The following is a 20,659-nucleotide window of genomic DNA, read 5'->3' as shown; positions in this document are numbered from 1 at the left end:
TAACCTTCCCAAAGCCCCAGCGCAAATTCACTGACCTTGGTACCGAAGGGGCCAAAGGGTGAGTACATCGCTGCTGGAGAAGGCCACGCTGCTGTTCCGCCCACATAAAGTTAATGGAAGGAATTTTAACCTTCAGAGAAAGATTGCTTCAAATCTTCCCTATTTGTTCTTTCAGCTGGCAAGACAATGGGGAAGCGAGCCTAGGAAAAGGTCGCTACGGAGACCACATCCTACCCGTAGGGAGGTGACATGTGGATATACCGATATGGACTGACCCAGGGGGCAGTACTACATATGGAAGGGGTCTCTGAGGCAGGTCCTACCTTGGAGTAGGGATGGAACGGCTGCCAGAAGAGACTGACAGAACGGGTCTGCCGAGGGAAGACACGGGTTTGCCAAGAGGGAAACCTTACCGTGGAAGAATACACATATGGGATTACCCGTAGGGAACCAAGCCATATGAACACCTAGCCCAGTACAGGGGCTGACCGGAACTCCGGGCATGCTAACGCCAGTACTGGGCCTGGCGACAGACTGCTTCGCCAAGTCTGACTGCCGAGGGTGCTGGAAGATGCTCGACCAGGGTACGCCAACCAGGGAACTCTACTGGGAAAAGAAAGGCGCTCACATCCCCGTGTTAGGGGGAATGGCGCAGCAAGCGTGACACCCAGCCAGCCCTTCCCGCCAATTACCTGTTACCCAACACACGGGAAGAAACTGGCTCCACACGGAGGTTGTAAAACCTCGCAAAGGTGTTAGGTGTCGCCCAGCCCGCAGCTCGACAGATGTCTGCCAGAGAGGCGCCGTGCGCCAGTGCATAGGAGGAGGCCACACTCCATGTGGAGTGGGCCCTCACCCCCAGGGGGCACGGCTCGCCTTGGGAATGGTAAGCCAAGGCGATGGCATCCACTATCCAGTGGGCCAACCTCTGCTTAGAGACAGCCTTCCCCTTCTGCTGACCTCCAAAGCAGACCAGGAGCTGCTCAGAGCTTCTGAAGCTCTGGGTGCGGTCCACGTATATGCGAAGCGCTCTTACGGGACACAGCGACGTCAAGGCTGGATCTGCCTCCTCCAGGGGCAGCGCTTGCAGGTTCACCACCTGGTCTCAGAAGGGAGTGGTGGGAACCTTGGGCACGTATCCAGGCCGGGGTCTCAGGACAACGTGAGAGTAGGCCGGCCCGAACACAAGGCACTCTTCACTTACCGAAAATGCTTGGAGGTCCCCGACCCTCTTGATGGAAGTGAGCGCGATCAGGAGCACTGTCTTGAGAGACAGCAACTTAAGCTCGACTGAATCCAGCGGCTCAAAGGGACCCCTCTGAAGTCCCGCGAGGACAATAGAGAGGTCCCAGGAGGGAATCAGGGGTGTCCTAGGAGGATGTAACCTTCTGGCACCCCTCAGGAACCTAACGATCAGGTCATGCCTCCCCAGAGACCGACCGTCCACTGCATCGTGATGGGCTGCAATGGCAGCCACATACACTTTCAGGGTGGAGGGTGACAGCCCACGCTAAGAGCATAGGCCTGCCTCGTAGAAGGGGCTCTAGCCTGAGTGATAGTGTCTACCACTGCTGGGGGCAGATCACTTAGGTCTGCCGCGTCCCATCCAGAAGCCACACGTGGAGGTTCCAGAGATCTGGACGCGGGTGCCAAATGGTGCCAAGCCCCTGAGAGAGAAGGTCTCTCCTCAGGGGGATGCACCAGGGAGGGGCTGTCACAAGGAGCATGAGTTCCGAAAACCAGGTCCGGGTGGGCCAATAAGGCGCAACCAACGGGACCTGTTCCTCGTCCTCCCTGACCTTGCACAGTGTCTGTGCGAGCAGGCTCACTGGGGGAAACGCATACTTGCGTAAAGCCCGAGGCCAGCTGTGTGCCAGTGCATCTGTGCCCAGGGGGGCCTGGGACAGGGAATAGTACAGCTGGCAGTGGGAGGACTCGTGGGAAGCAAACAGGTCTACCTGGGCTTCCCCGAATCGACTCCAGATCAGCTGGACCGTCTGGGGATGGAGTCGCCATTCCCCGGGGAAAGTGAGCTGTCGTGAGAGCGTGTCGGCTGCACGATTGAGCTCCCCGGGATGTGGATAGCGCGCAGCGACTTGAGCCACGTCTGACTCCAGAGGAGGAGATGGCGGGCGAGTTGAGACATGCGACGTGATCGTAGACCGCCCTGTCGGTTGATGTACGAAACAGCCGCATTGTTGTCCGTGCGGACCAACACGTGCTTATCCAGCAACAGCGGACGAAACCGTCGTAAAGCTAGATGCACTGCCAGCAACTCCAGACAGTTGATGTGCCAAAGCAGTCGAGGTCCTGATCTTCTGCAATGGCATCTGATCTTCGGGCGGCGCACCGACAGACACGCTGGGACTGCCGTGAGATGGCCCAGCAGAATCAATCGGCAGCTGCACGGGACAGGCGCTGCGGGAGGAGTGAGAGGTCCGTGGGGCGTGGCCAGGCGGAGAAGCTCTCATTTTAACCCTCAGATCTCCCAGAGCGCCAGCCGGCGGTCCTCTGCTCGAGCCAGAGAAACCGGGACGGGTGGAGACAGAGGGGTCTGCTGCACACCCCTTGAGGAGTGAGAGACGCGATCGCAGCGCTGCCATGTTCATACGCCCACAGTAGACGCATGAATCATCCACGAGCGCAGCCTCAGCGTGTTGGACGCCCAGACACTGCAGACAACGCTCGTGACCGTCCACCGAAACGACCGCATCCAGAAGGACATGGACGAAACGGCATCTTGAAAAAGACGCGAATCGCCCGTGATTTGCTCTTTTAGAAAACTGTCTCTTTTAGCCGAAGCGCCCAGGGGAATCGCCGTCACAGGGACACCGCTGTACCGCGCCGTCACACCGACCAGGAACAGCTTCTTTAAAACAAAGATGAATGGCTTTGTAGTGACTGCTCTCATCGACTACCCTGCTCCGAAGCAAAAATCTAATGAGTGGATGCACCTGTCGCCCTATTTATACCCGTGGCTCGGGGAGTGGCTCAGGTGTGTTAATCCACTAGCCAATTTTCATTGGCGTTTTCTCTTAAATTCAGAGATGATTGGCCTCCCAAGTGAGACCCCATATGTCGTTCGACATAACTCGTAGTGACCGACAGATAGGGAACTCTATAACTCTTTATATTGAGTGTGTTTTTACTCAATTGGTTCTCTATTTGGGCTTATATTTTTTGGAACAAAGCAGGAATTACGGTCTGTGCTTAAAACCTGCGTTTTCCACTACAGAGTAAGGTCTCATATCCGCGGCTATAACGTAAATGTACCAATCGCCGCGGTGATGTATTTTACCCTGTTTGAATCCGTTGGAAATGTCTGTCTAAATGCTGCGAGGATAGTTTGTTGCGTGTATGTTTCTCCTTTTTTTTTCTTGTTCCAGATACTGACACACTAGGGTGATGTCGGCGTAAATGAGTTGACATGTTTGAAGTATTCCCCCTGGTTTACCCTATTGTCATGTAGCAGATGCGACATACCATTGTTTTTTTATCCACCACTCTCTTGCCATCACCATTATAGCTTACAGGGAATCCAAAGTGCACCCAAACACCTGACCTGTTGGTTATTGGAGGATCTTCTATTTCTGGTCTGTTAAACACATTAGCCATTTTGCAACGCGCCTTCAGCGCGTACTGAGTGAGCGAGCGCCTGACTGAGTAGCCTAACATAAACATACAAGTTGGTGTTTTTTTCTTCGGGGGTGTCAGGGGCGTTGCCTGTTACGTCGTTTGGGTTATTGGGCTACCTTGTTGAACGCATAGCATTATATTTCACACACTTTTTTTATTTTCCAAATGTAATTAATTAGTCCAACGAACCGTTCGGTACATAATGCGTACCGCGTACCGAACCGAAAGCCTCGTACCGAACGGTTCAATACGAATACGCGTATCGTTACACCCCTAGTATATATATATATGTATGTATGTATGTATGTGTGTATGTATGTGTATATACATACATACATGTGTATATATATGTATAGATAGTACTTCAAATATTATATATTAATAAATTAATTATTAATATTAAGAATTTACACTACATATTTTTATAACATTTATGGCACCTAAAAAATAAAATCCCCCACTGCTGTTTCTTATTGGAATGACTTAGAAACCAGAGACTTACTATTATTGTAGTAGAATTTTATATCATTTTAATTGATCTATAATAAAAACCGTGCAGAAGCATTGCTGTTCAGCATGTAACTAGTCTTTTGCCGTTTGCTTCATATACTTCATAGCTGAATTCATATGGTTTTTCAAGCAATCGATGTATGATTTCTTCTTGGCGGGTGATAAAAGTGCCATAACATTTATCAGATGTGTCTGTCCTCTGTTGGTCCCAGTGTGTTTGAGATGGAGTCCGGGTCACTGCGGTCACAGCTGCTGGTATGGCTGGTATTTGCGTTCGGTCATGTTCTGGCCAGCGCTGGCAGGACCGCTGTGTTTTGGTTGGACGGCAGGAGCAGCTTCTCTAAAGCGGGTGATAATGGAGATATTTGCTTAGGCTTCCCTCTTTTTCTGCTAAGCCATCTCCAAAACCAACATAACCCTGAAAAAATATACTAAGCACTCACTAGCAACAATACCACACCCTCTCGGAGGAAATGGGCGTTTGGTGAATGGTTTGGAAAGCTGCACTTGTAGTGGAGACCTCGAGGGGCTTGTTTTTTGGGTGAGAAGGGTCCTCAAATGTCCGGCCAGATCTGTGTGGGGTCTCAACCCTACCGTCTTAAATTAGCAAGGATGAATGAGGATGAGGTGAAAGTGCAAAAACATTTTACTTCCACAGTATGACAGTTTAAAATGACATTATTTGTTATGTTTTGATAGGAGCTGGGCTGTTAGAGGCCAAAGGTCAAGTTCAACTTGGGTTTTTCTTACTATAATAGTATAATAGTATAATTAGTATAATATAAAGAGTCAATTTTGATTTCAGTTATTTTGTTTTTGTTTTTTGTTGTTTATTTTATTTTAGATTATTTGTTATTTGTTTTATTTTATTTTGATTCATATTTTATATTAATTTCTTGGTTTATTTATTTTTTAATTTAATTTTTTATAATTAAACAATTTTATTTAGTTTTATAACATTTTAATATTTTTTTTTTTTTTTTTAACTATTTTATTTTTGTTTATATTTGTTTTATTGTATTTAAGATTTTAATTTTATTTATTTTTTCATACACAGGAGACATTTTCATATTACTACTATTTTTGTAGTATTTTACTATTTTTGTCAACAGAAGAAAGAAAAGGCAACAGTGTTGAAACGACATGAGTTTTACTAAATGAAAGTAGAACAATTGGGTCACTTTGATTTCATGTTGACTTTAAAACCTTGATTTGTTTGGAGAACCTTTTTTAAGGACCAAAAGAACCATTTTAAGGATCTAGAAAAATTTCAGCTGTTACTTTGAAGAACCAAGGGGTGCTTTCTTTTTTTTGATAGTTGATGCCTATAACATCATACTGATCTGAAAAACTGATGATGGAATTGTTTTTAATCTGCAGTGAACCATATACAGCCAAAACTGTTTTTTGATAAGAGGTGTATTCTTTGCGTTGAGCTTTATTTCCCATTCATTCGCCGACCACGCTGTCATTTATCTGGAACGAGACCCTCACATTCAGACCGTCTGCATTGCCTGTAAATAGTTTATCTCCCCTCGTCTGTTTCTCTTCTCAGCTTAAGTGGGTTAGGCTAATTTAATTCTCCTCGACTACTGCTGTCAGATTGTTGTACGTCCTTATTTTGTCCTTGTGAGCGTTGGTATGCTGTGTTTGGAGTCATGTATAACATTGATGAAGTGAGCTAATGACTTCTTACCTGAAAGATACCTGTAATCACATTTGTCTGATTCTCTTCACAGCGGCTCATGAGTGTCAGGGCTCTTTTATACAGATGTGACCTCATTGGGTTCTTTAAGAGCGCCTGGATTGTGTCATTAATCATGTTTCCACACAGGCCATGCAAATAATAGCTTATTACTTCTATTACGCAGAGTAATTTTTTTATTTACATTTTTTTTTTACTTGTAGAACACCTTTACTAGTTTCATCAACAGATTTTTTAAATAAATGTTTTTCATATAGAACATTTTTACATTTAGTTTCAACAGCATTTTATGTTTTTAAAAGCATATTTAAAAAATATATATCTATATAATTTGTATTATTCTTTATTTTATATAGAATAGTCACATTTAAAATAAATGTGCTTTAAAATATAAAATATAATTATATACTGTAACGATATTTTAAATATTTAGCCAATATATATATTTTTTTATTTTATATATATTTTTTTACCTTAAGAACACATTTACATTACTCGTTTCATCAACATTTTAGTTTGTAAATAAAAAAAAAAAAAAATATATATATATATATATATATATATGTTTGTGTGTGTATGTGTGTATATATATATATATATATATATATATATATATATATATATATATATATATTTATATATATATATATATATATAACCCCATATATATATTTATGTGTATATATATATATATATATATATGTATGTGTGTGTGTGTGTGTGTGTGTGTATATATATATATATATACATATACATATATATATGTATATATTTTTTTATGTATATATGTGTATATATATGTATAAATTTTATTTACAAACTATATGTGTGTATATGTGTATATGTATATATGTGTATATGTGTGTGTGTATATATATATATATACTGGTTTCCACAACATAAATTTTTTTTTTGCGTACTTGTGTACAGTCTGTTTCACTCTCTACTGTGGTTTGAGAGTCAGAATACAGTTCCATCTCATCTCTGGCTCTCTCACGATCTCATGTCAGCACTGGCTTTTCTTGTGGTCTGAGGTCATTCAGATGAACTGAGTCAGGTCTGTAAGAGTCATCTTTACGTTTCTCGACATCAGAGATGGCCAGGTGGCACAAGAAGCGCTTTGAACTCTGTCTAAACACAGTAACAATGAGGGGCCTCCCTCTGCGTTCGGACCCTTTCAGTGCGGATTAGGCCGTCCCGGGACGAGCGGCGAATCACATGACAACATTGAGATTGGCAAGACCGAAGTGGCATGTCTGCTCTCACAGTGAGCCGAAGAGAAGGAGAGAAAGATAATAGAAACTATTGTCTCCTCGCTCTTCTATTGCCTTTTGTGGGCTGCTGTTTTAGGGGAGAGGAAAGGAAGGGAGCTGCAGGCTTTGGGAAGGTGACACTAAAGCTACAGCATGTCTGGGCACAGCGCTCTTTGTTTGCCCATCTGTGTGAGTCAGAAACGCACCATATTTTTCTGTTTGTATCATATACTTGTGTACCACAACATCGTATATTTGAGCGTCTGGTTTGTATGAGTCACAAAGTGAGTCACGGTTTTGGTACTTTAATACTCGGAAAGTTTCAGAGTCAAATGTCGCATTAACTTATGCTCTAGTTTTGATACATTGGCATACTTTTAAGTCATGTCAGTACACAGCGGGTTATTTGTTTTTATTCACTGGCAATCTAACATGAACCAATGATGACATCATATCATGTCATATTTTTATTACATACATGATAAATATTATCGGGTTTTGACATATGCCCCAAATACTGTGTTGCTTATACTATACCATGATTATAGCATTTACTTTTTACATTGATTTTCAAGTACTGTACATGTACTGTAGGGATGGACGATTTGACCCAAATGTTATATGACCATTAATAATTATATTATATTATTTTAATTATAATATTTTCAGTATATTAGTTCTAAATTATTAATATGAACATATATTTGTTACATATTTATGCATATTGTAGGAGAACCTGGTAAGTAAAATTCTTAAAATGAATAATTATACTATGATATACATCTTTGTATAAAATATATTATACTGTATTGCATTATGTGATCTTATTTTAATATGTTTTTGAAAAATCATAATTTCAATAATTTTATATATTTTTGTTGGAGAAATATGTATTATATGCAATATAATAAAAGTAAATATTTAAATCATTAGATTATAATGTTTTTAATTATATTACAATGTTTTTATTATTTTTTATATTTTGGTGTGGTGAATTAAATACTAAATATTATAATATATTCCATCATATTTATATGGTTCTGTAAAGTACAGCAAGTAGAGGTGCGTGATATATTGCGGAAATCAGCTTTATTTTTTATTATATTGCAAAAGTAATTGTTATTTTTAAATTTTTATTGCAAAAGTAATATTTATTATTTTTGGCAGAATCTGGTGAATGGTTAATGCTTGAAATCAAGGTGCTCCATCTTATTTGAACTTGATGGATGTAAACCAAGTGGTTCGATTGGACCATCTTCATACTGTCGTATTGCTGAGAGCATGCCATGTAATGCCCAAAAAGCATGGCATTCCCATGGTACTGCAGTGATGTAATGTACACACACACTCCTCCAGCTGTAGATCACACACATCCACGCCTGCAGATTTATGGATCTGACTGTGCTTTGATTAGAATGAGCAATGAGCTTCATATGGAGGAGCTTTTCAACTTCATTTTTCAAACATGTTTTGACAATACTTCCACAGTACGGTTATTTTTCTAGCAATCCCACTGTAAGCAGTTGTTGTCAGAAATTAAGCTGTCGCACGAGGCCCATCTCGCTTATCGAATTTCACAGCAGCATCACCGCACAATCACGCCATTGATAGCTGTGAATTCCCCTCCCATCAGATGTCAAACCAAACAAGTATGAGACTAATTCACTCGTTTAACTCTTTTTGCTCCCTTTGTTCATTAGAACATGTTCTGCTTGGTTTCTAAAAAGAGCCTGAGGTTTGAGATCTGTAGCAAAGAAGCACCACAGACTGTTTTAGGAGGAAATTCAGGAGAAACATCCGAGACGATAGTGATAGTTCATGGAAAAATGAAAACACTCCCACAGGCTGTTTATGATATTGGTGACTTTCCTCTTGAGTAAAACAGTAAAGAAGATTTTTGGCTGAAACCATGGTCTTAGTGATTCATAAAATGAAAGTCAGTTGCTGTCGTCTCTATGAGAGTGAAAAAAGCATATACAGGGAACACAAAATGAATACTTGTGGCCCCTGATGATATATTGAGGTCTTATGAAGCGAAACAATCGATCTGTGCAAGAAACTGAACATCATTTACAACTTTATATGCCTCAGGCAAATGGGGAAATATGATTATTTTCCATGAACTGGTTGTTTCTGTGAACTGGTTCAATTTACTAGTTTGTTTACATAATCATGTGATGATGTAACATACTGTATATGCAAATATATTATTAAAACACCCAATAATGATGTGAGAAACAGATGTTTTACATGTCTAAAGCATATAAAGTGAATAAACTTTCACTTTTCAGTCTTTATCAGCTCACCTTTTTACATAAACTATGAGAAGCCATAAAAGTGTGTTGGAGGAACTCCGGATCAGATACACCAGCATCTAACTTGTGCCCCGCATGACTTTTATATATCCTGTTTCGTGAACCTAGGAGAGGAGGTCATTCTGACTTTGCTATAACAATCTGGTGCTTCTGAATCAGCTCCTTGAAGTATGTTTTCTTATTAGTTTAAGTATTTGCTATTGAATGTTCAAATGCTGAGTTTTGGGCATCGCGTTTGTGTGTGCGCGTACGTGAGAGAGAGAGAGAGAGAGAGAGAGAGAGAGAGAGAGAGACGGTCACATAGTGGAAACCGCTGTCTTAACTGTCAGTGGCTTGTGTACTGCAAACACATACGAGCTTCATCACTGTGTCTGTCACCACTGGGCCAAACAATCACTTTTCCCTTGGCCCAAGTACCACCAAGAATGACAGCCCTGAAGTGGCCCAGAACTGGATTAGTGACTAGGGCCACACATGGGCCAAATCCGACCCAAATCTCAGCCAGTTAAACACTCTTAACTGGCCCTGAACTGGGCCAAAAGAGGTTTTATTATTGGTACCAATTCTCAGCCATAAGTAAACCAGAATCCCTCAATCTGAGCCACACCTGAGCTTTATATAGCCCAGACCCAACCCAGACAGCAAGCAGTTGTGGGCCACATGTGGGCCAGATCTGGGAAAACACTGCTTGCTGTCTGGGAATGTACACACAAACTATGCCAATAAAGTACATTTAACTGAATAGAAAATCAGAATTAAAACCCACACATAATGTAACTGTGCAATAAAAAATAAAAAAAATTGGTTTTTCTATTTATTTTTATAAAGAACAAATCAATCAATAAAGAGTGAGTGTATAAAGTAAGTTATACCATCTATACGAGAAATATAACAGATAGACACATGTAACTTAATCATAATAATTTATTGCAGATGTTTCAAAGAGCAGTACCACAGTAATCCAAATGACGATGCATTGCAGTTGCAGTCCTCTCAGGCAGAATATAATAGAATCGTGAGGCACAGGGAATAATTTAAATTGTTAAAACGCTGAAAATACTATCCCGATCCACTCCAAGGCGCGCGTTTTTCATTCAAAACACGCATCACCAGAAACACGGCATATCGCAATCTATGACGAAACCGGCGAGAGGCAATGAGCGTATGATATCACTGCCGTAAAACTTGTAGTAAAACTTCTTAACGGCACATTTTTAAATAGTTACTATAGCTACAGAGGAAGGAGATACATATCGCCGATGAATGCGGTTTGAATTTGGATCTGTTCTTCACACCAAGCATCACATGGATACAGGATTTAAATAAAAATAAAATACTTTCATGATCATTTTATTTAATGCTTTTGCATGACAGCATACTAATAAAAATGATGTGCCCCATGGTAAACCAAATAAATATTACATGGTAATGATTAAATGATGTCTCTCTCTCTCTCTCTCTCTCTCTCTCTCTCTCCATGTAAGGATTCTAAGATTATTTGTACCAAGAATAATATTACATTTTATAAAATTATAATTAAGTGCAGTTTAATGCACTTGACTGATTTGCTTAATTTTGAAATGATAATGTTTCATGCTGTTTTGACTTGCCATTTCAAAGACTTAATTTTAACAGTACTACACTTCATTAAAATGTATGTGATCATTTAACTATTATCATGCAATATTGTATTTGTCTTGTTTATCATGGGTCACATAATATGCTGCCCGATCTTAGCCTGATTTGGGCCACACTCCTCCCACCAACGATCAGCCCTCATGTTGTTTGCCGGATCCCCGCCGTGCCGTCATTGCCATGGCCCAGCTCTGGCTGAAAGGGTACATGCCATTGCCGACATTACACCATCAGTGCCAGCTTGAGGCCACATTTGGGCCAAGTCCGTTTGCTATGTGGGTTATTAACTGTCTTTACATTTATTTTGAAAGATGAAGCTCACGATTATGGAAAGGGGCGTTACATTTCCGACAAGTGCTTGCAGTGATCGGCCAATCACAATGCACTGTTTCAGTTGGCCAATCAGAGCAGAGAAAAGTCATCTATATCTTGAATGTCCTAAAAAGTATGAGTAAATTAACATTAAATTTTATTTTTGGCTGAACTGTCCCTTTAAACGAAAGGCTTTCTAAATGGAAACACTCAAGTCTCCTGAGCACAGAAAGAGCAACTTCTGAGCGATCAAATGCTGGTTAGGTGTGTGGTTGTGTTGTTGATGGCTCGGTGCCAGGTTTTGCTGGTGGGTGAGAGCAGCAGTTAGTTGTGACCTCATAACACGACACTCACTGGCCGCTAATTGGTGCCACACCGCTGATGTGTTATAATGGGAGAAAATCAATACAGACAATGATTTGATTCGTTCGTGTGTGGGCGGACTTGACTTAGAAGAGCTTCTTTCTCACTCAGAATGGCTTTTCGGTGTCTGTGATGAATCTTAGAGATCCTGTATACCCAAAAATGAAAACTGTCATCATTCACTTCATCTCATGCCATTCAAAACCCTTATGAAACATCCGGGCTTTATTTCAAGTCTTTGTTTGACAAAAGTACTTCTTTTGTCTTGAAAAGCTTCAAGGAGAGTAAATGATGACAGAATTTTAGCTTTTGTGCAATTCTTTAAAATGCATTTGTGTTTCTGTTTTAGAACTTTTGTCATTCTGTCTTGAAATACTGGCCTTTAAAGTAGAAAGAGTCGGTGCTGTGTGGACAAAATATAGAATAATTCTTGTAAACACTGTTGGAACAAAACCCAGTTGCAGTTGAAAACACAACTTAACATTAATATTCATTAGAAATGCAAGCACATGCAACTCCCCCTGGTGGACAGATGTTTAGTTCCAATATTTTAATATATGAAATATAGATTTAGAAATATAGTAAAATAATTTAAATATAAAATATTTTAAATATATTTTAAAATTACTTTTTTACATATATAAGCAAATAAATATTTTTTTTCTTCTGTTTTGCGATTCATTGAGTATTTTTGCATATTCAATTTTTTTAAACTAGACTCCGTAACTAACATATCATTCTATATGCGATTTGAATAATTTGCTTTGCCGTTTTATTTAAATTTTCAATCTATAATTAATTTATATTAGGATTTTTTTTTTTATAAAAAATGTATTAATTTTACTTTTCTAAGATATTTAGGGTGAAAATATTTACGTCAAAAAATAAGTAATGATTATATATATATATATATATTCTTTTTTTTATTTTTTTTTTTTTTTTTTAGGTGCCAATATCAAAAACGTTATTAATTGTGAATTTTTGTTTAATTCAAATGTTTAATGTTATTGTTTTCTATTTATGCTTTGCTTAATATTTTTTTTTTATTATTTAAAAAAATTCACATATTTTTTCTCTTTTCTTTTTTTACATAACATAACACCCCCCCCCCCCCACCCCCTTTATTTTTTCTATTTTTACTGTTTGTTATATTTAATTCTTTTTTCTTTCGTTTTTTTCTCCATACTGGACCGTTTTGGAGACCTGAACTCTTTAACACTGACATGTGATCCTACCAGGGCTTGAATCATTTGCTTTGCCCACAGCTTCACTTATTGCAATGCATGCCCTCATATAAATCAGACACTGATGTAACACGGCTTATGAAAGCTTCTGTCCCAGACGTAACCCCGTCCCCTATAAAAGCGCCAACATGTACACCATCCGCTGCACTTAATAGGGGTGAAAGGTACCAGCATTTCACCATCAGACGCATGTGGGGTTTTCACTGCAGTCCAAAAAAAAACCTATAGCACCTTTCTGCTATCCCCTCCTTTTTTGCACTTCGTTTAGGATGGCGTATTTGTAGCCATGCTTGCAGAGGTTGTGAAGGAAACTCCGTGCCAAAAGCTTCTCCTCGGCAGTCGAACCCTTGTGAGAGAAGCAAACAGAAGCGCTGCCAGCGAGCAAGTGTTGATCCAACTCAAACAAACGTAGCAGGCGAGCCGTACAAAGCTGCTTCTTTCTTCACACTAGAGCTCTGGTTTCAGGTCGGGCGATTACAGAAGCACCTTCAGTGACTCCTCGTTAATCAGAGCCTCGTCAAGCTCACTCGTGTTTGTCTTATAAGCTTGGCTCTGCCAGAACCGGCCGAAGAGCAGAGTTAATATAAGCACTATTACAACTATTGTAGTTGTAAAGAATACGTTTAAAGTCCAATTTGGCTATATAAAAAACTATATAAAAGTATGGATTTAAGGTATTTGTGATTTTTTTTTTCTTCCTATTTAGGCTTTGCTTAATCCATTTATATTAAATTTAACTATAAAATATGTAAAATATATTCACCTTTTTGTATTTAAATGTTTTTTATGGTTTATATGCAATTTATTAGAGATGAATTGTGAATGTTTGGCCTGTCTAATTTGAGCCATTGACACTTTAACTTCCCCTCTTTAATGAATATGTTATGAAAAGGTAAAAATATTTACATCAGAAAGATTTTTTAGTTTTTTAGATATCATTTCCAAACAGCTTAGTAATTTTACCATTTTTATTCCATGTATGCTTTGCTTAAATTTAATTTTGCCTTTACCAGGATGTAGAAAATATGAAAATTATTGACAAACACCAGATACACTCATCAATATTAATTAGGTAATGTAAACTTTTTACTGTAGTTAACCCTAAATATTTAGTACATTTAAATGTTGTAAATTAAATTAAATGTATTTATTGTACATATTGTTAGGGATTCTCATAAAATTGGATGTTCGTAGCATTTCTGTTTCATTTTACCAGCAGAACTCAGGACCACCTCAGAAACCTATAGTCCTGCGAGCCGAGCTGTGCCATGCTTCATAGCTGAATTAAATAATATGCTGTCATGGCTAAGTGGATTACTTAGCATTATTGAAAATGAGTAATGCTGCAATTATAGGTCGAGGGATGAGAACGGGGTCTGGGAAAGGCTTTTAGCAGCCGAGCAGATTCATATGAGAGGGAGGAGCTGCAGCAAATAGGATGAAATGCATTCCTGATTGTGCCACGATGGACAAAGATGTCAGACGAAACAGCTGCCAGAACAATGCGTCTCGGATGAGGCTGTCCGTCACTGCGGCTAATTGAATGTTGCAGGATGTGGACGCGTACGTGAAAGTGGTTGACTCGAGTTATTTATATCAAGAGTTGTAAAACAAGTTATCGTTAAGAGAAAAGCCGCAACAAGGCCCGTCTGTCTGTAATGTTTACTTAACTCGAAATTAAAGTCAACCAATCAGAATTTACCCTCTTTACTTTCCTAATGCACATTATTTGTCGTATTGTGAACAATTTGTTGTGCACAGTTATTCAAAAGAAAATTATTGTACTTTGTAGCTTTTTAACCTTTTTTTATTTTTTTATATTAATAATAATAATAATAATAATAATAATAATAATCTTTTTTTTTTTTGGCAGATTTTTCTAAAACTTTATTTTTTATTTAAAATCTTTGTTGCATAGTTTTTAACCAAATTAATAATAATAATAAAAATTGCAATAATCGTAATATTATTTGTATGCCATCTTTCATAGAAAAAATGTATCCCAAAGTGTTGTAAAATAAAATGCATTACAATAAGCACTGAATTCTAATAACTCTTAATAAGAGAACAAGTAAAAATATCTCAAATTAACTATAAATTTTTTTATATATTTATATATATATATATATATATAAACTAAAGCAACAAAAAATAAGCAAGCAAATAAATAAAAAAATGGCTGGCAAAAAAAAAGTATGTGTGTGTGTATTTATATATTTATTTATTTATATTTAATTTGGCTCTATTTAGACGACTCCTATATTGTTCAAATGTAAATGCATCAGATTACTGAAGTAAAATAAGTTACTTTAGTGAATTGTGTTGACTCAAATGTTGTCAGACAAGTTGTCAAGCAAAGGAAAAAAAACAATAACCTTGCTTGTCTCACTTGTAATGTTTTTTTTTTTTCCTTTGACATTCAAACCACAGGCCTGCAAAGTCAACAGTTTTTTTTTAAGAGCTCACATGATGTTTGCAAATAAAAAATCAAGTTTCCACTTTGTGGTATTTACAAAATCTCTATGTCCTCTGAAGGACCTCATCATAGTAGCATTTACCTACTGGGTCACGAGACCTTACATCGCATCAGCTGTCTGTAGGAGAGCTCGAAGTAAAGATCTTTGGTGTCTTTTGTTGTGGTTGTGCCCTTTATCTGATGAACAATGCATTAGGGCCGCTCATGCTGTATTCATGCGCCAGTCTGAGCATTGATGCATTGTTCTTCTACTAAAGGCCACCTGTAAAGATCAGTCCTGTTTGGGACGTGCACAGCACTTGACAAAATGTAGTATTAAGAGGCAGAACTACAAGAGCCCAGGCACATAATTAATGCAATGTTAGTGCAAAAGCATGTTAATGCAAATGCTTACTATGCTGAGCTTGATTTCATGCATTATTTTTTATTTATTTAAAGGAATAGTTCACCTAAAAATAAAAAAATGTTTTTCATCAGATTTAGAGGAATGTAGCATGTAGCATTACATCACTGTCTCACCAGTGCACTCTGCAGTGAATGGGTGCCGTCAGAATGAGAGTCCAGACAGCTGATAAACACATCATAATAATCAACAAGTAATCCACACCACTGCAGTCCATCAGTTAATGTCTTGTGAAGCTAAAAGCCAAGTGTTTGTAAGAAACAAAACTATCAATAAGGTGTTTTTAACTTCAAACCATCTCTTCCAGATAAAATATGAGTCCATAATCCATAATAACACTTCTCCAGTGAAAAAGTTCAACCCCTGTGGTTTCTCACATCAAAATCCATTGGCATGTCTATTTATAACTGTTTTATGCTGTTTTTACAGTGTTTCATGTGTGCATATTTCTCTCCTGATTCAGACAAAACTATTTTTTACTGGAGAAAGCAACATGAAGGATAGAGGACACTTATTTTAGCCAGAAGCAGTTAACGGTTTAAATTTAAAAAGTGTCTTGATGGATTTGTTTTTTATAAACACAGTTTTTGTCCAGTCCAGTTAAGATGTTAACTGATGGACTGGAGTGCTGTGGATTAATGTGATGTTTTTATCAGCTATTTGGACTCTCGTTCTGATGGCACCCATTCACTGCAGAGCATCCATTGGTGAGCAAGTGATGTAATGCTACATTTCTCCAAATCTGATGAAGAAACAAACTCTACATCTCAGCAAATCTTTTTGATATTTTACATATTTTTGGCTGGACTATTTCTTTAAGTAGTTAGGTATGTCAGCAGTTTCTAACTGTAACTGACTTGCTTAGAAGATTCTCTTCAAACCAGTACATTAATGACAGCATTCTCAATATATCTTGTCCTGTCCTGTCCTGTTTTATATCTTAATTTGAAATGAATGTTTCCCAGCTCAAAACACGCAGGATGTTTCCTCCTCCCCTCCTTTCAGTCATGGCACAGCACACATGGTGAAGTTAAACTCACACACAGTCATGCCATTCTTCTCAATGATGACCCAATGTGTGGCTTGAAATATGTATAACTGCAGGTGCTTGTTAGAAAACATCAAGGGGCTTTTAATGACCCTTGAAACCTCGGTGAATGAGTGTGTTGTGTAAAGCCCCTGATCTTTGTTAGAGCTTGAATTGTATGAATCATATATTAAAATTGTCAGTGAGAGTCAGAAAAACTGGGATGATTGAAGTTCTGCTAATAAAAAAATGATTGCTGCTGAGTAACATTCTTCCTAGGATAATATTAATAATAATAAAAGATATATATCGTGTGTGTGTGTGTGTATATATATATATATATATATATATATATATATATATATATATATATTTAATATATGAACAACACATTATTTTTCATAAATATATGCATGCATGTGTTTGTATTTATATATACATAATAAATACAGTACACACACATAAATGTTACGGATATAAACTATACCCATGCCTGTTGTCAGCTTTAGTACACTTGTACATAAATGTCCTTATGTTAGAATAGAATATATATAATAAATGTTCTAAAACTTACATTTTTATTTCATTGGGTCTTTAAATAAATCTCCAGATTCTTATTTAACAGTTAAAAGTTGGCAAACTTTAATTTCACAGTTGGGATCATCGGTGATGCCAACTCTTAATTTGGCCCTGATTTATATCGAACCACGCAGAAAGAATAAAAATGCTGTTTAGTAAATAGTTGTGGTGTTTTCTACGGCTCCCAGCGGATAGCTAATGAAAAATAGCCCTGTGATATTCACGCTTGAGATGCTTCCTGCTGAAGTTGCTGAAACTCAGCGTAGCATAGCCGTCCTTGAGTCTTTCTCATGGGCTTTTCTTTCCTAGCGTCCTGCTATGAAGCACTCATATGGTTCCAATCTGAGGTGACACAAATCTCCTCTCCCTCCTGCCTTTCCTGTCCTCCTCATGCTCCGAATGAAGGAAATGCCAGGGTTTTACCCGTCATGAATCGCAGGTGTGCTCTCCACGCTCTCTTCGTCTCAGTTCTGATAAGTTAGCACTTTTGTCACGATGTGGTTTGATCTCTCCTGTAACTCTTTGGGGGGTTTCCTGAGGCGTCCCCTCGTGGAGACATCAGCAGAAAATTTTGGAGCCATCGGCCAGGCTTCAGGGCAAATGCTCAAGGTCTCTCAGTCTTGGTGATCCTGCTGTCATGTTAATAGTTGGCCTCGGGAAAGCGAACGTGTAACATGAAGGCAAAGGAATGGATGGAGTCAATGGTGTTGATTAGGAATACATCCTGTTATGTTGATTGTTTATCTAATAATATATATATATATATATATATATATATATATATATGTATGTATGTATGTATATTAGGGGTGTAACGGTACGCAAAAATCATGGTTCGGTAGGTACCTTGGTTTTAAAGTCACGGTTCGGTTCATTTTCGGTACAGTAAGGAAAAGAAAGGCAAACATTAAACTGCAGGTTATTACTATACACTTTTTTTTAAATACTTTTTAATAATATATATATATATATATATATATATAAAATAAAAAAAGAATAAGAAATAAAATACTGCGGCAAAGTTCTCCACTAAATAAAATACTCTCAGTCTCAAACCAATATCATATAATAAAATATAATGAAAAATATAAATAAATAACTATCATTACAGTGCATCATTACCATTCCCAGCTTGTAGGCCTGCTTCACCAGAACCGTGCCTGATGCAGCTCTGACGCGGCGCTGGCGCCCTGCTGCTGTAGATGACAGGGAGACCGCCGACAGACCAGGCTCTTGTCTTCATGACAACTAGTGTTTTCACGGTACCAAAAAATTCAGTATTCGGTACCGATACCAGTGAAAATCCACGGTTCTCGGTATCAATTTCGGTACCAAAGCAAAACACAAAAATATGCTAATTAAAAATAAAAATAACTTTTTAGCACTAAAAATAAAACCAATGCCATTCTTTATACTTATTTAAAACTGTGTTTAAAGTTTTTCTACAAGTTATATAATTATGAAAAACAGTAAACAAGTTTCACCCAAATTTAATTTGTCTTTTATTTTTTTTTAATTTAAACACATTTTATTTTTGGTAAATAAAGGGGATTTGCTATTAAAATTAAAACATGGAAGAAATATTGTGATTTATTTCTTTAAAAAATAAAGTATTATAATTTTTTTCAACAGTAGTAGCAGTATCACATACATTTTACTAAATAATAGTAATATTTCTAGCACAATGCCTTGATGTAAAAATTAACTTTTAGGCCCAGCTAATGAATGCATATTTGTCATTTTAACTGAACTTAAGACTGGTGGTGATGCTTAAGATATTTTTGGTCATTGAGGGTTTCTGTAAAAAAATAGTAATAGATCATATTAATTATTATTAAAAGACAATACTACTACTAATTCTACTATCATACCAATGTATAGACGGTTTCATCGGGCGCACGCGCCTGGACATAAATTAACTTCCGGTCTGTGTTGTGTATATCGGTCTGGCTGCGGTGCCTTCTACAAACGCAGTTAAAGTCAATGTGATGAGTAGACTGAAGTTGGGGTCAGGTGGTTGTGCTGCGGGATGTGTTTCCCATACATTTATTTATTTTTGGAGAATCGCCACAATTTTAAAACTGATCGATTTTCAAAAAGGCTTCGTTGAATAAACATGAGTAAGGGTATGTACTGCACGTTTAATAATAATAATTCCTTACATTTATATGTTTAAATATCAAAACGAGGCACAGGTGTTTTTATATAACTGTATTTCTGAAGGAAGACTTGCATGTTATATGCCTGATAAAGCAGCGTGTGAGCGTACCAGCTCTGCTTTGTTTACAGCTGTTACTGGGGAAACCTCTATTTCTCGCCCTTTATGTCTATGCTTTAAAACATCTCCTGCTGGCAAATAATGAATTTGCATTTTCATTAAGTCCGCCTGATCCACGCGGCAAACATATTTTGTTTGTTTATCAAAAAATATCTACTCTAGAGGGACTTGGCTGTTGTTATTGATTCTATTTGGAAGTCTACCGGAAGTTAAGTTAGGTCCACAAAAGCGCGCATGCAAAGTAACGTTTGTTTATGTTGTTGCCGTTGAAACCGTCTATATACAATGCACTATGAATTGATGAGCTGCTGGGTTCATGAATATTAATCACGTTGTCTGCGTTCGGTCAAAATAATTTGCTGAAATCAAAACAGGGACGGTAAGAAATCAGCGCCAGCCAATGAAATTGCCATTTGCGCATTAGCTCCGCCCACTTAAAGAAACCTGGTACCGTCACATAATTTTTTTTTTTAGTACCGACTTGGTACCGAAGTACCGGGTCTTTTGACAACACTAATGACAACAATATCTATACTTCATGTTGAGCATAAATATAAAGCCTTCTGATAAAGGACACTGTCAACAGTATTGACGGCAAAATAGACGATGTTTGACAGGTGCAATATTTGAAAATCGATAATTATTAATTTATTTTTTAAATTACATTTATATCCGAATTTTTCAACCTATAGACTTTCAAACATCAAAGTGTCATGGATTAATATGTATTTGTGTACAAAATGACATATAAACATATTTTCCTATTATATTTTGCCTGGAAACGCTTCCAACACGCTTGCGTGTCGCATGAAAAATAGGCGTCTGTTCTATTTCTAGCATGCACGCGTTTTCCGCGCGGCGCGTCTCACGCAGGCAGTCTGCAAGCTCTACCCTTTTTACATGGGAGCCGGATAAAAAACGGA

General features: G+C 38.1%; 1 protein-coding gene and 1 long non-coding RNA gene across 2 annotated transcripts in view; one reads left to right on the top strand and one right to left on the bottom strand.

The window, feature by feature from the left end:
- LOC132143366 (glypican-5-like) overlaps positions 1 to 20,659 on the top strand; it is a 163,234-nt gene that overhangs the window by 23,769 nt on the left and 118,806 nt on the right. The window lies entirely within an intron of this gene.
- LOC132142980 (uncharacterized) lies at positions 3,437 to 3,950 on the bottom strand. Its single transcript, XR_009434138.1, has 2 exons — positions 3,624 to 3,950; positions 3,437 to 3,590 (listed from the first exon to the last, which is right to left on the bottom strand). It is a non-coding gene; the product is annotated as an uncharacterized LOC132142980 (long non-coding RNA).

Source organism: Carassius carassius, chromosome 7 (genome assembly GCF_963082965.1).
Source record: "Carassius carassius chromosome 7, fCarCar2.1, whole genome shotgun sequence".
NCBI lineage: Eukaryota > Metazoa > Chordata > Actinopteri > Cypriniformes > Cyprinidae > Carassius > Carassius carassius.
The sequence above is the reverse complement of the archived record's forward strand: the minus strand, read 5'-3'. Positions and strand labels throughout refer to the sequence as shown.